The following is a 12,616-nucleotide window of genomic DNA, read 5'->3' as shown; positions in this document are numbered from 1 at the left end:
AAAAGTGAAATTAAAAAGTGATAAAAAAGCTAAAAATATATATATTTATGTGTTTTGAAGTTTTATAAATATGAAGAATAGTCAAGTTTTGTTAGAGAGAGATAGAAAAAGAGAGGAGGAGGCAGAGAGAAAGAGAGAGAGAGAGTGAGAAAGAGAGAGAGCGTGTGTGTGCGTAAGGGAGTGAGAGAGAGCTAGTGAGCGAGCGCGCGCGCGAGAAAGCTCCCCTCCTCAATCCACCAGCATGAACACTTTGCCTTGCACTTGTCGCCTGAGCGCGCGGTCTTTACGCATCTTCTCCGTTGCGCGCGCCACAGGATTACCGGTGTCCGCTCCTGCGGGGTTTTAACTGTTTTAACTGCCCTGTTTCCTCTGATTTCCCTGCTCTCTGGTGAGCACAGTTGGTCTGCGGTGAAGTCTGGAGCTGCGTTACGTGCGTAACTTTTTGTTGGTGCGTCTCGCGCGTCCTCGCCTCCAAACGCGGATCAGCGACACGAGCGGCGCGTGCGACTGCGCGAGGTAAGCTAGTGATGTTACCGGTGTTGCTTCAGCGACTGTTTGCACTTAGCACGCGCTTAACTGTTGCTGCTTGTATGTGTGTGTGTGTGTGTGTGTGTGTGTGTGTGTGCGCACGCGCGCGCGTGCGTGCGTGTCTATGTATGTGTGTGATGCGCGGTGGCTCCGGCTTCTTGTCATTGGCATTCAGATGGCACGCGGCTCCTCTGCGGCGAGCTGTTGAATGGCTTCGTGTTCCAGAGGAACTTACGTACGCTGAGGGACGGACGCGTTACTTTGCAGCGCGTGCTGGTTTTACACACCAGAGAAAGAGGAGAAAAAAAACTCGAGACTGAAAGCTGGAACCCTGCCAGCGTTGGCATTTAGGATAAACAGTCTAGATATAGCCTGGTGTAGAGTTGTAGACACTGTTACAACTGCGCATCGTAACTCAGCGTATCGCAGCGTATTTCAAGTGTCTGCTGCTGTCTAGGCACACTTTGTCGGCAAGCGTGTATCGTTCTACACCTCTACCCTGCTCAAGAGTTCTGATAAAGCTCTGATAAAGTCTAATAATCTGCTGTTATCATACAAACATTAGGTGTAGAAAAAAAATCGTATTTACGATGCGAGTGCACTGGAATGCATGTACAAGTGCTCCGACTTTCCGAGTTCGGAGCGTGTCAGTAAAAACGTGCGAACTTCCAAGGTAGACTTAAAGCCAGTACAAGCCAGCTTAGGTATAGAATTGTAGATAACATTACAACTGTGCATCTTACATCACATTTCAGCGAATTTTAATTGGCAGATGCTCTCAAAGCACAAACCCTGTACAAGAGTGTTGGTATTGGGTCATAGAGTCTGCAGACTTTAGCTTGATCACTGATAAAGTCTAATAATCTGCTGTTGAGGGCACTTGAATGCATGTAAGAACACTCCGACTTTCTCAGTTTGGAGCATATCAATAAAACATACAAACTTCCCAGGTGGATTTAAAACCAGCACTGGCAATTAGGCTAAACAGTATATACATATATACATAGTCTAGCTAATAAGTTTAATAATCTGCTGCTATCATATGAAAATTAGGAGTAGCAAAACAATGTATTTGAGAGGCAAATGCACTTGAATGTATGTACAAGTGTTCAGAAAAGGTGCAAACTTCTAAGGTAGATTTAAAGCCAGCTCAAGCCAGCAGTTTCAGTTTTCAGTTAGGCTAAACAGTTTTATATAATCATAGTCTAGCTGAGTTGTAGATAATTCATATTTCAGCATTTTTTAATTGTCTGATGCTCTCTTAGCACAAACCCTGGACAAGAGTGTTAGTATTGGCTAATACAATCTGCAAAGTTTAGATTGAGCACTGATAAAATCTAATAATCTAGGTGTGGAAAAAATAGCATATTCACGAGGACAGTGCACTCGAACAAAAGCCAGATTAGGTATAGAATTGTAGATAATTTTGTAGATAACTCTGTATCTCACCTCACATTTTAGTTTATTTTAATTGACTGGTCTTCTCTGAGCACAAACCCTGGACAAGAAGTGATGGTAATGGGTCGTACAATCCGCAGATTTTAGCTTTGTCACTGATAAAGTCTAATAATCATTAAATGTAGAAAGATAGCGCATTTAAGAGGTTTGTTCACTCGAATGCACGTACGAGCGCTCTGACTTTCCTAGTTAGGAGCGTGCCAATAAAAACATACAAACCCCCAAGGTAGACTTAAAGCAAAGGGGACTTGGCAATTAGGCTAAACAGTTCTATATACACATAGTCTAGCTATAGAGTTGTAGATAATATTACAACTGTGCGTCTTACCTCATATTTTAGTTCATTTTAATCAGCTGACAAGAGGAAAGAGTGCTGATAATGGCTCAAACAGGTTTGTAGACGTTAGTTTTGGCACTATATATTTATCATACTAACCTTTACCTTTCAGTCTAATTCTGCCTTGAAGTCATGTCAGATTAAAAAAAAGTGTATTTACAAAAAAAAGGGCACATCAGCGTATTTACAAGTGGGAAACTCTTTCATGAAATTTTTATAAGCTCTGCCTTTTCAAGTTGGAGGAGAGTGTCAATAAAAACACAGATTTTACAGCATCTGGACCCTATTTCTAAATGTTTTACTCTCATCCATTCATAACAAAAGAAGATCAGCACATGCAACTGATATATCTTACTGTATTATAATATTATTCACAAAAAAAAAAACAAGAAAAAAGAAATCGTGTCATACTTACAAGCTCCAAAGTCATTCAGAAGTACAAATTTCTGAGGTGAGTTGGAAGGCAGCACAAGCCAGAATTGGCAATTCGTATATAGAGTCTAGATATTGAACTATAGAAATACACAGCTCTGGAAAAAACAAAACAAAACAATAGGAGTGATCCTATAGAAGAACCTATTCTGCTTACTTGGAAAAAAAACTTCCTATAAAGGTTATTTAAAGGAGCTCGGGGAAAACTCATGTGAAGTTCACTGGATATTTAATGTTTTTCCTAGAGCAATACATCTTAGCAAAGAACCACTGAGGAGCATTCATTTTTGTAGGACTGTAGAGCACTGATATCATGCTGTGTTGAGAGAAAATGTTGTGAATACAAGGGAGACTGCATTTTCTTTATACACTCTGACCTAGTGTTGTGTTTCTTTGGCAAAATTATTTAATAATTAAAAGAAAAAGTTCTTTAAAGAACCACAAACAACAGTTTCTCCATCTCTGAGAAGAATAAGCCAGAGTCCTCTCTATAACCACTTAAATTAACCATATGACCACTGACTAACCATATATATATATATATATATATATATATATATATATATATATATATATATATATATATATATATTTAAGTTCTATGTTTTCCACAGGGTTAGAGAGAAGGTTTTAGTAAGGGTTTATTGAAAACAAACAAAAAAAAAAAATAGACAATAGGGGTGGAGATCACAAGTGTGTGAGCATTCCTCCGTAAATCGTGTAAAAGCTAAATGTGATTTAGAATCTAATTGTGTTTTATGTTAGAAAGCAAATCTAGCTGTAATAATATGAGATGGTTAAAAGCTGGCCTTTAGTATTTAAAACAAGGCTTCTTAGCTACTGGTCTATTATTTATGTAGACTACCCCAAATCATCAAGATTACAGTCTGAGGAGATTAGGATAAATTGAGTGCCATACGTTCTGGGCATTTTTCCAAGAGTTAAATCTAATTTATAACCCTGCCAGCCTTTTTTTTCCTGAATTAATTTGATAATTAGTCTACCCACATGAAATTAGAAATGAATCATGGTTGTTCATTTTGAAATACTTTCAGTGTGATAATGTGGATATATAAATGTGGAGTCATTTCTTTCTTATACTGTGTCGACATTTTGAGGAGATTCTATAAAAAAAAGTATGATACAAAAATCCCTTCAATGCCCTCCTTCATACAGATTAATTTATATGAATTAAACATAACAATTAAACCAAAATGTTTAGGTTGATTGTAGGCAAAAAGAGTGACAACATAAAAAAATTAAAAAAATAATTATACACCAGGGATGTTTTCTTTTAGCCTTTTTGTCTTACATGTCTAACAAGGACCATTAGATACAATATCTTACTGTTTATATTGTGTCTTTATATTTGTTTGCATTTGTCTTGTGCATATCGCAGTATTGATATTATTAAAGAATATTTTCAAATCACCCTGCTTAATTTAGGTCATATCAGTGTGTCTTTGATATCGTGAGGGCACAAAAAATGCCCCATGCATAGCTTAAAACATGCGAAAGGTATGAACTAATTCTCTTAATTAATCATGGGAAATTAACCATTACCTTTAAGAGCCAGGTGTGCGCTGACTTTGGCTTGTTCATATCTTAACAGCGCTGTGCTTTTGCGCATCACAGCAGAGAATACTGACCTGTGCGTTCACACTGTGAACATACGTCAGCTCATTTAAGGGAACAGCAATGTTATTTTATTCTTTATTCTGTTTGTTGGTGAGTTAAAATTGGGTTTGTACTCTGCACTTTGTCCGTGTGTGTGTAACGAGCGGGGGTGTATGTGCGCTGAGGGTGTGCAGTGTGCACAATGCTGACTGTTAACTGTTGTCAGGGTTTTAATCAGTCAGTGGTATTTCCAGTATTTCCCGCCACCAAGATAAAAAACATGCCAGATATTTACCCGAACACACCTCACTTCTAGACCACCATGCCAATGTAAATTAACGTAAATATATTTGTAAATTCCAATGCTATTTGAACTGCGGGGGCACAAGTCGTGAAAATAGACTGTTGACAGGGTTTAAGATAGCAACGAGCATCACAACTTGCCTTGCGCAAGGTGTATGATAGGGTCTTTTGACATTCACTTGAAAAATATTTATTCAGCACAGCAAACATTTAGTTAACGTTCCATTAACAAGTTGTACCTTGACCAAACACTTCTAATTAAATATCTGAGTTAATTAATTCATTTATTTATATATTGCACAATTCACCTGTTTTTGGTGGGGTTTAGGTTTGGATATTGGGAAGCCCATTCTAAAGGTTTTTTGGGGTCTTTGTCCTGTTGGAGCACCCAATTGATTCCAAGTCTCATCCATCTAGCTGATGTGTTGAAGGTATTCTAAAAAAATTGTAAGGAAACCCTCCTTTTACTTATGTCTGCGTTGTCCAATTCACCAGTTCCAGTTCCACCAAGAGCAAAACATTACACAATGCTCCCACCACTATGCTTGATAGATACTTAATAGGTGTTACAGTGTTCTTAATGCTGAATACCTCACCCTTTTGTTTTCTAACCATCTTTATCTCATCTGATCAGAACTCATTTTCTCCAGAAGGATTATGACCCTCACATACAGCTCTGGAAAAAAGTGACCACCTAAAAATGTTTTTATATTTTATTTTACTAAATTGAAAACCTCTGGAATATAATCAAGAGGAATAAAGATGATCACAAGCCATCAAACCAAGCTGAACGGCTTGAATTTTTGCACCAGGTGTGGCATAAAGTTATCCAAAAGCAGTGTGTAAGACTAGTGGAGGAGAACATACCAAGATGCATGAAAACTGTGATTAAAGACCAGGACTATTCCACCAAATATTGATTTTTGAACTCCTAAAACTTTATGAATATGAACTTGTTTTCTTTGTATTACTTAAGGTCTGAAAGCTCTTTTGTAAAGATTTTGTCATTTCAGCCTTTTCTCATTTTCTGCAAATAAATGCTCTAAATGACAATATTTGTATTTGGAATTTGGGAGAAATGTTGTCCCTAGTTTATAGAATAAAATAACAATGTTCATTTTACTCAAACACATACTTATAGCAAAATCACATAAAGTGACTCCAGAAACTGGTCTCTTATTTTTGTCCAGAGCTGTATTTAAGACAAATAATGTCTGTTAATACATTTATCATTTTTCTGAGACACAGGTTTACGGTTGTGTAAGAGTATTTATTAGGACCTAACAGAGATTCCCACAGTTCCCACCATTCCCAGATTGTTGCTCCACCTTTCCTCACACTTTTACACCTCTTTAAATGATGCCCTGATATTCTCTGTACTAATATGAGAATAGCATTGATATTTAAGTAGAATTCTGAAAGCTGTGAGTAAGAAAGTGGCACAGGGTCAAAGGTACAAATCCCTTCATGGTCCACTAAAGCAGATGAAATGTCAAAGTCCCCTAGGTTCTCATATCTCTGACCTTTCACTGGTTTCTGTCACTGCATGCGTGAATATGTCATGTGGTCAAGTGTGATGAGAATATGATGTGACTCAAAAGTTCCCGCTTTTTGATTTAGGGGTATGGTGACCCCTTCAGCACCGTTTCCAGCCATTCTTTAAAGGTTCTTTGTTGAAGTTCTTCAGGGTCTACGCTGAAAGATCTTTACAGAACTTTACTTTACAACTTTTGCAAGTTGTTACACCACAAAGGATTCTGATATCATCAGATATCATGATAATGAAACCATCAGAAACCATAATAACCCTTAAATATATCACCCCTGTCCATTTAAAAAAGGATTCTCTAAAACAGCAACTTCACAGGGGAGAGATAAAACCTTCTTAACTTTTAATGAAAATCAATTTAAAAAGAATTAACATTTCTAAAGAAATATATTTTACACAGAGAAAAGCCTAGTTTGTATGTTTTTGTATGTATTTTGTAGTAAATTAAAGTAAAGATTGTAGTAATGATACTTGTTTTTCTTTATAATAATTATAATATAATAATAATTTCTTTATAATAATTTCTATATAATACTTTCTTTGTTTATAATGCAACAAACAGTATTGATAACACTTCACACTAGGATTACATTAATTAACATACTTATTAAATAAATAACTCAATTAATTATTAATTGCCACTAATTAAGACTGATTAATAATAATGTATTATTATATTTTTGAACTAATGACTCAATTTGTTATTATTAACAACTTCCTTAGTAATGTTTAGTAACATCTTAACTAGTGGTAATTAATAATTAGTTGAGATTACTTAAATAACAATTAAACAATGTTTATTGCTGTTCTAAGTACTGTTATTGTGTGTAACATTATTGTAACATATTACCACAATATTTATGGCTAAAGGTGCCTGATTTTTAATAAAAGTACTATTGATGAGGAAGGGGTGATCGTTTTATCATACATAATGAATCATAATTATAATCATAATCATGGAAAAAGTAATTTTCATTAAAAAAAAGTTATTTTAACAAAATGCACAAAACATATTTTTTTATAGATTTCAAAATTGATTTATTCCTTGTTACAATACATATTTTTTTTATATGTCTTACAGTGCAGGTACAAAATTAGTAATTATTAATAAAATAAAAAAAATATATATTTTTTACATTTTGTTGGCAAAAAAAGCTTTCATAAGTTATCATTTTGTCTATGACAAAATGGCATAAAAAGCATAACGTAGTTAAATCTCTGATTTTGCTTTTTTTAACATTGCCAGACTTGCTAGACTGACAGCAAGTGCTTTTTTTTGCCATTCCCCTCAAATCCCATTACTAAAAAACCCCAATGTGTCCATATGTCATTTTCTCATCATTATTTATAGGCAGAAGACACTGATATTATATATTTGTACCATACCTGTCAAGTCTCCCGTTTTGGCCGGGAAACTACCGTATTTTACTCCTCTTTCCCGCCGTCCTCCCGTATTAGTATTTTCCCGTAAATTTCCCGTATTATACTAAATAAAAAAATATATAGGCCACAGGCGACAATGCACTGACCGCTGTGTGTCTCTTAACCAATCGTGTTGCCGGTTCAAGGAGAACGTCCCGCCTTTCCGGAGAAACAGCCAATCAGCTTGCTGGTTTTGCGGAGCGCAGTTTAGTGTGGGGGAAGCCCCGCCCCTCCCCTCGCTGTGAGTTCAGGCAGCTAGTCGGAGCAGCTGACGTTAAAACTAATCTGGATATACGGAGATTTTTCTAAAAGAAAGGTAATTAACCATGTAAACTGTGATGAGATTGTTTCTGATAGCTGGTTAAAAAGACTCTTCTCTGAATCAAAACATAAATTAAACCCATTGTGTGTTTAATAAAATCCAGCTTGTGACTCAGTTAGCTTAACTTTAGAATTAGCTAGATAGATATTCAGGGTTTGAGAAAAATCTACATATATATATAATGCCCTGCCCTTATGTGCCTGATCAGCCAATAACTATCATTTCCAAACTCTATTAGTTCAGGGCTAGTTTTAGGGTTTGTTAGAATTTGTTTAAATCTCAAGTATTGTGGTAATGTATTATAATGTAATGTAATGTATTATTTAGAAGGGGTAGAAGAGATGGTTGAGCTGGAGAGAGAGAAAATGTGGAGAGGGCTGAAATTAACTGAACTGATCAGGAGTGGACTGAACGATAGAAAGAAGTATTAATGAAAGATTAGTAATTGTGTAGGCCCCTTAGGACTATTATTTACTTATGGAATATATCTGATCCATGTCCTTTTTGTAAATTTGTGCACCCTTCAATTTCAATTTTAAATCTATTAAATATATATATATATATATATATATATATATATATATTAATTTTTAGCCCTCGGTTGGGCTGTTGGGGCGGCGGGAAAAAATCCCTTATTTTTAAGTCCAAAACTTGACAGGTATGTTGTACCGATATTCTAATCTCTAAGTTTTCCATAAAGACATAAAGCAGTATAATGCAAAATATGTATGTTGTAAAACTGATGTGTTCATAATCTAATACTCCAAGTAAATTTCTTGCAGCTTTTGCACCTTCTCCCCCAAAACTGGAAGAGTAAAAATATTGAAGAATAATGATGATTCTGTAGCTGCAGTCTTTCCCTCTACAGCTCTTAGAAAGTCCTGAAGAGTTGCTATTTTGATCATCATAGAGCTTTGCAGTAAAAGATAAGCTCAGTAGTGGAGCTCTCCGGGCTACACGAATAGCGGTACAGAACCACAGCACAGACAGGCTTATCAGATTTAGAAAAACACACGCTTTGTCTGATAATCTTAAGCTCAGCTCTTCAAGTGTGTTTAAGTTTGACCAGATGCTAATGAAGAAGACTTCATAATGCTCTCAAGTGAAGCAAATTGCTAGTTATTGTTCACATTAGTAGATTCACAGTTTTAAATAATTTGACAATGCAATATATGTTTATTTTAACTAAAAACACTACAGCTCAACAGAGATTTAATGACAAGTCAGACCTGTTTCTATTTTCTACTGAGATTAAATTACAAATTAGCATCAATTACAATAAAAAAAAGGTTTATCTGAGTCTATGGTTCAAAAGACAATTGCAGTTAACAAGCCTAGTGGCTAACAATTATCCAGCTCAGAATATGTCTTACTGTCATTCTGGCATGGATACAGAATTTGGCACCTGGAACCTGGAAAAGCAACTGACTAAGTGGCGACATGCTGTGTGAAACCAAAACTAACTGGACCAAATGTATACAGTGTAAAAAACATGTAAATCTTGGTTCCGTACACTATATATATATATATATATATATTTTTTTTTTTTTTTTTGGGCAATATTATTGCATATGAAAAGATATGGCACTCCACACTACTTCACAGAGGTGTGTAGCAGAATGAGTAAAACATATTAATATACAGTTACAGTAGATACAGGAGTCACAACAATAAGCTTTTGCATACTTTCTTCGGCATAACGTGGGTGCATGTTAATATCTGTCAGGTTCTTTTTTCTTCTGTATTGTTTAAATCTAAAAAATGTGCATTTACCCTAAAGAGGAACGAGACCATGGGTCATTTGGTCAGATGAAATTTGCTGCTATTTTGGTTTGGACCAAACTATAAAGTCCAGACCAAACAAAGTATGTATGAATGATGTGAAAATGCCCCAAATGGAAATTTACTGGCAGGGGAGTTTATGAGGCATTTGCTAATAGCACATGCTAATGATAGAAAATAGCAGCAGCTCCATGTTCATGTTTCATGCAAATGATAAAACTTGGCAGTAATCTTCTTTTATGAATGAGCAAACATGTCAAGGCTATTTCCTATAGAAGTCATGGTAAATCTGGCGCTATGTTATAGGAATTTGTCTCAGTGTCTTCTGCCTCATTAAATGATGTTTTACTACATCATTCAGTGTCTCATCTTGGATTTTTCTGCCCCCCTTGGAGCCAATGAACTTCAAATGCGTATTGTTTCAGAGTGCAGCAGAGGGAGATGATAATTGTCAGGTTAAAGTTCATTTGTATACTCTATTCGCATACATTAAATGAATTAAAGGATTCTGCGTCACTTATCACTCTTGCTATCAGTTTACTCAGTTTACTCCCTCTTTACAAACTTTCTGTTTTCCAGCTAAAAGCTGAAAGCTGTACAGGACTAGTATAGTAACATTAGCTAAGGTAGTTTAATTTTAGCAAATTTATAGAAAGATTTCCTGCCTTTCTGTGTGTAAATTTCAAGTCACATGTAATCGACTGTGGATTTCAGTACTTTCAACAGGCTGTGTGAGTAATCAGACAGTACTGTGTGTGGCAGGCACAACTGTAAAACAATACATACAAATTACTCTACCTTTATCTTATCTTGTCTTCCTTATTTCTCTCCTTTACTTTGTTCTTGTTCTTCTGCACTTTATTCTGTTCCTCTTGTTTTAAATGAAAAGCCCTCTGCGGGGTTTTATCATAATGATTTTTATAATAGTTCGTAACATTCTGAAGCAGTGCAGGCACAAATAGCACACACAGTTGCAAAACATTCAGCTCTGGAAAAAAATAAGTGACCACTTAAAAATGATGAGTTTCTTTGATTTTACCAAATTGAAAACCTCTGGAATATAATCAAGAGGAGGATGGATGATCACAAGCCATCAAACCAAGCTGAACTGCTTGAATTTTTGCACCAGGAGTGGCATAAAGTTATCCAAAAGCAGTGTGTAAGACTGGTGGAGGAGAACATGCCAGGATGCATGAAAACTGTGATTAAAAAACAGGGTTATTCCACCAAATATTGATTTCTGAACTCTTAAAACTTTATGAATATGAACTTGTTTTCTTTGCATTATTTGAGGTCTGAAAGCTCTGCATCTTTATTTGTGAGTTCAGCGATTTCTAATTTTCTGCAAATAAATGCTCTAAATTACAACATTTTTATTTGGAATTTTTTGGAGAAATGTTGTCCGTAGTTTATAAAATAAAACAACAATGTTTATTTTATTTAAACATATATCTATAAATAGCAAAATCAGAGAAACTGATTCAGAAACTGAGAGACTGATGTGGTCTCAATATTTTCCATAGCTAGAAACACTGGTCATTAGCTCTCTTTTTGCTCTCTTTTTGTCCTCACATTTGGGTAAACGTCACTAATAACTTTATAAACTTAAAACTTAGTGAGTGATTACAATTCCTGTACTAATATGAATATGATGAATTTGATTGATCATATTTGTGATCATATTAACTTCCTTGGTTCCGTTCTAACCACAGCCTTTTTATCATTTTACTTTGAAACTTCAAAGTGAGTCCAGCTTCTGTTCTCTCTTCATGACTCGGGGCAGTGTGTTAGGTTATATATATATATATATATATATATATATATATATATAAATTCGGATGGGGCGTTTTTACAATAAAAAGCTCCTCACAAATCTCTTTATTCTGCTGGCTTTGTACGGCTGGTGGGGCTCGTTTTAGTGAATGATGCAAGATTGAGATTGGCGATAGCACAGGCCTGTCAGATCCTGTCAAGCTAATGATAAAGAGATGAGTTATCGCCCCAAATCTCTGACTCATACGCCCTTAAGACTGCTTCCATTATTGTTTGAATTCAACCCTTTAACCTTCCCAGCAGAGCGAGGAGGCGCTAGGTGAGGTTACGGCGTGTAATCTGTGGGACAGCTGTGCGAGCCGCTCTGTGCGATGTGTGCTTAGCTGACCTTGGATTGGTTTTGCCAACATATCTGCTGCCTGTGCTCAGCTGAAGGCTGCGAATGAGGATTGGAAGGGAAGGAGAGCCGTTCTCTATCTCTTTCTCAATCTTCTATCTTTTCCTTCTTTCGCTCACTTTCTATTTCTCGCTCACTTTCTGTCTTCCAATTCCTTTTTCTCACACTGTTTCCCTCTGTGTTCTTTACCATCCCTCTCTCCATCTTTACTTTGTTTCTCTGAATATTGCTCCATCTCTCTTCTACTTTCTCTCCATCACTCTCTCTGTAACAAATGGAATTCTCTTCTTGGGAAAATCTAACAGTTATACAAAAAATCGACAGGGCGAGTCAAAAGTTGCTAAAATAAAAAGTATTGTATTGCAGAAACAAAATAGGGCAGCTTTCAAGAAATTTAAAACGAGTGTCTTGCAATTTTTTTAAAGGATAGATTTTATAATTTCACTTGTAAAGAACAGTTTAAAGTCGGATTTGGATACAAAAAGATTTCCCAAATTTTAAACATCTCAAGGAGCACTGTGCAAGCGATTATATTGAAATGAAAGGAGTATCAGACCACTGCAAATCTACCAAGACCCTCTAAACTTTTAGCTCAAACAAGGAGAAGACTGATCAGAGATGCAGTCAAGAGGCCCATGATCACTCTGGATGAACTGCAGAGATCTACAGATGAGGTGGGAGACTCTGTCCATAGGA

At 36.0% G+C, this 12,616-nt stretch overlaps 1 protein-coding gene across 1 annotated transcript in view; it reads left to right on the top strand.

The window, feature by feature from the left end:
- The first annotated feature begins 218 nt into the window (after positions 1-218).
- The window catches only part of LOC103044085 (cadherin 7a), a 261,452-nt gene continuing 249,054 nt past the window's right edge, over positions 219-12,616 (top strand). Inside the window, exon 1 of the mRNA XM_022680284.2 lies at positions 219-516. The gene's annotated coding sequence lies outside the window, so the exon portion shown is untranslated. The remainder of the gene's footprint in view (positions 517-12,616) is intronic.

This window comes from Astyanax mexicanus, chromosome 1 (assembly GCF_023375975.1).
Source record: "Astyanax mexicanus isolate ESR-SI-001 chromosome 1, AstMex3_surface, whole genome shotgun sequence".
Taxonomy (NCBI): domain Eukaryota; kingdom Metazoa; phylum Chordata; class Actinopteri; order Characiformes; family Acestrorhamphidae; genus Astyanax; species Astyanax mexicanus.
The sequence above is the reverse complement of the archived record's forward strand: the minus strand, read 5'-3'. Positions and strand labels throughout refer to the sequence as shown.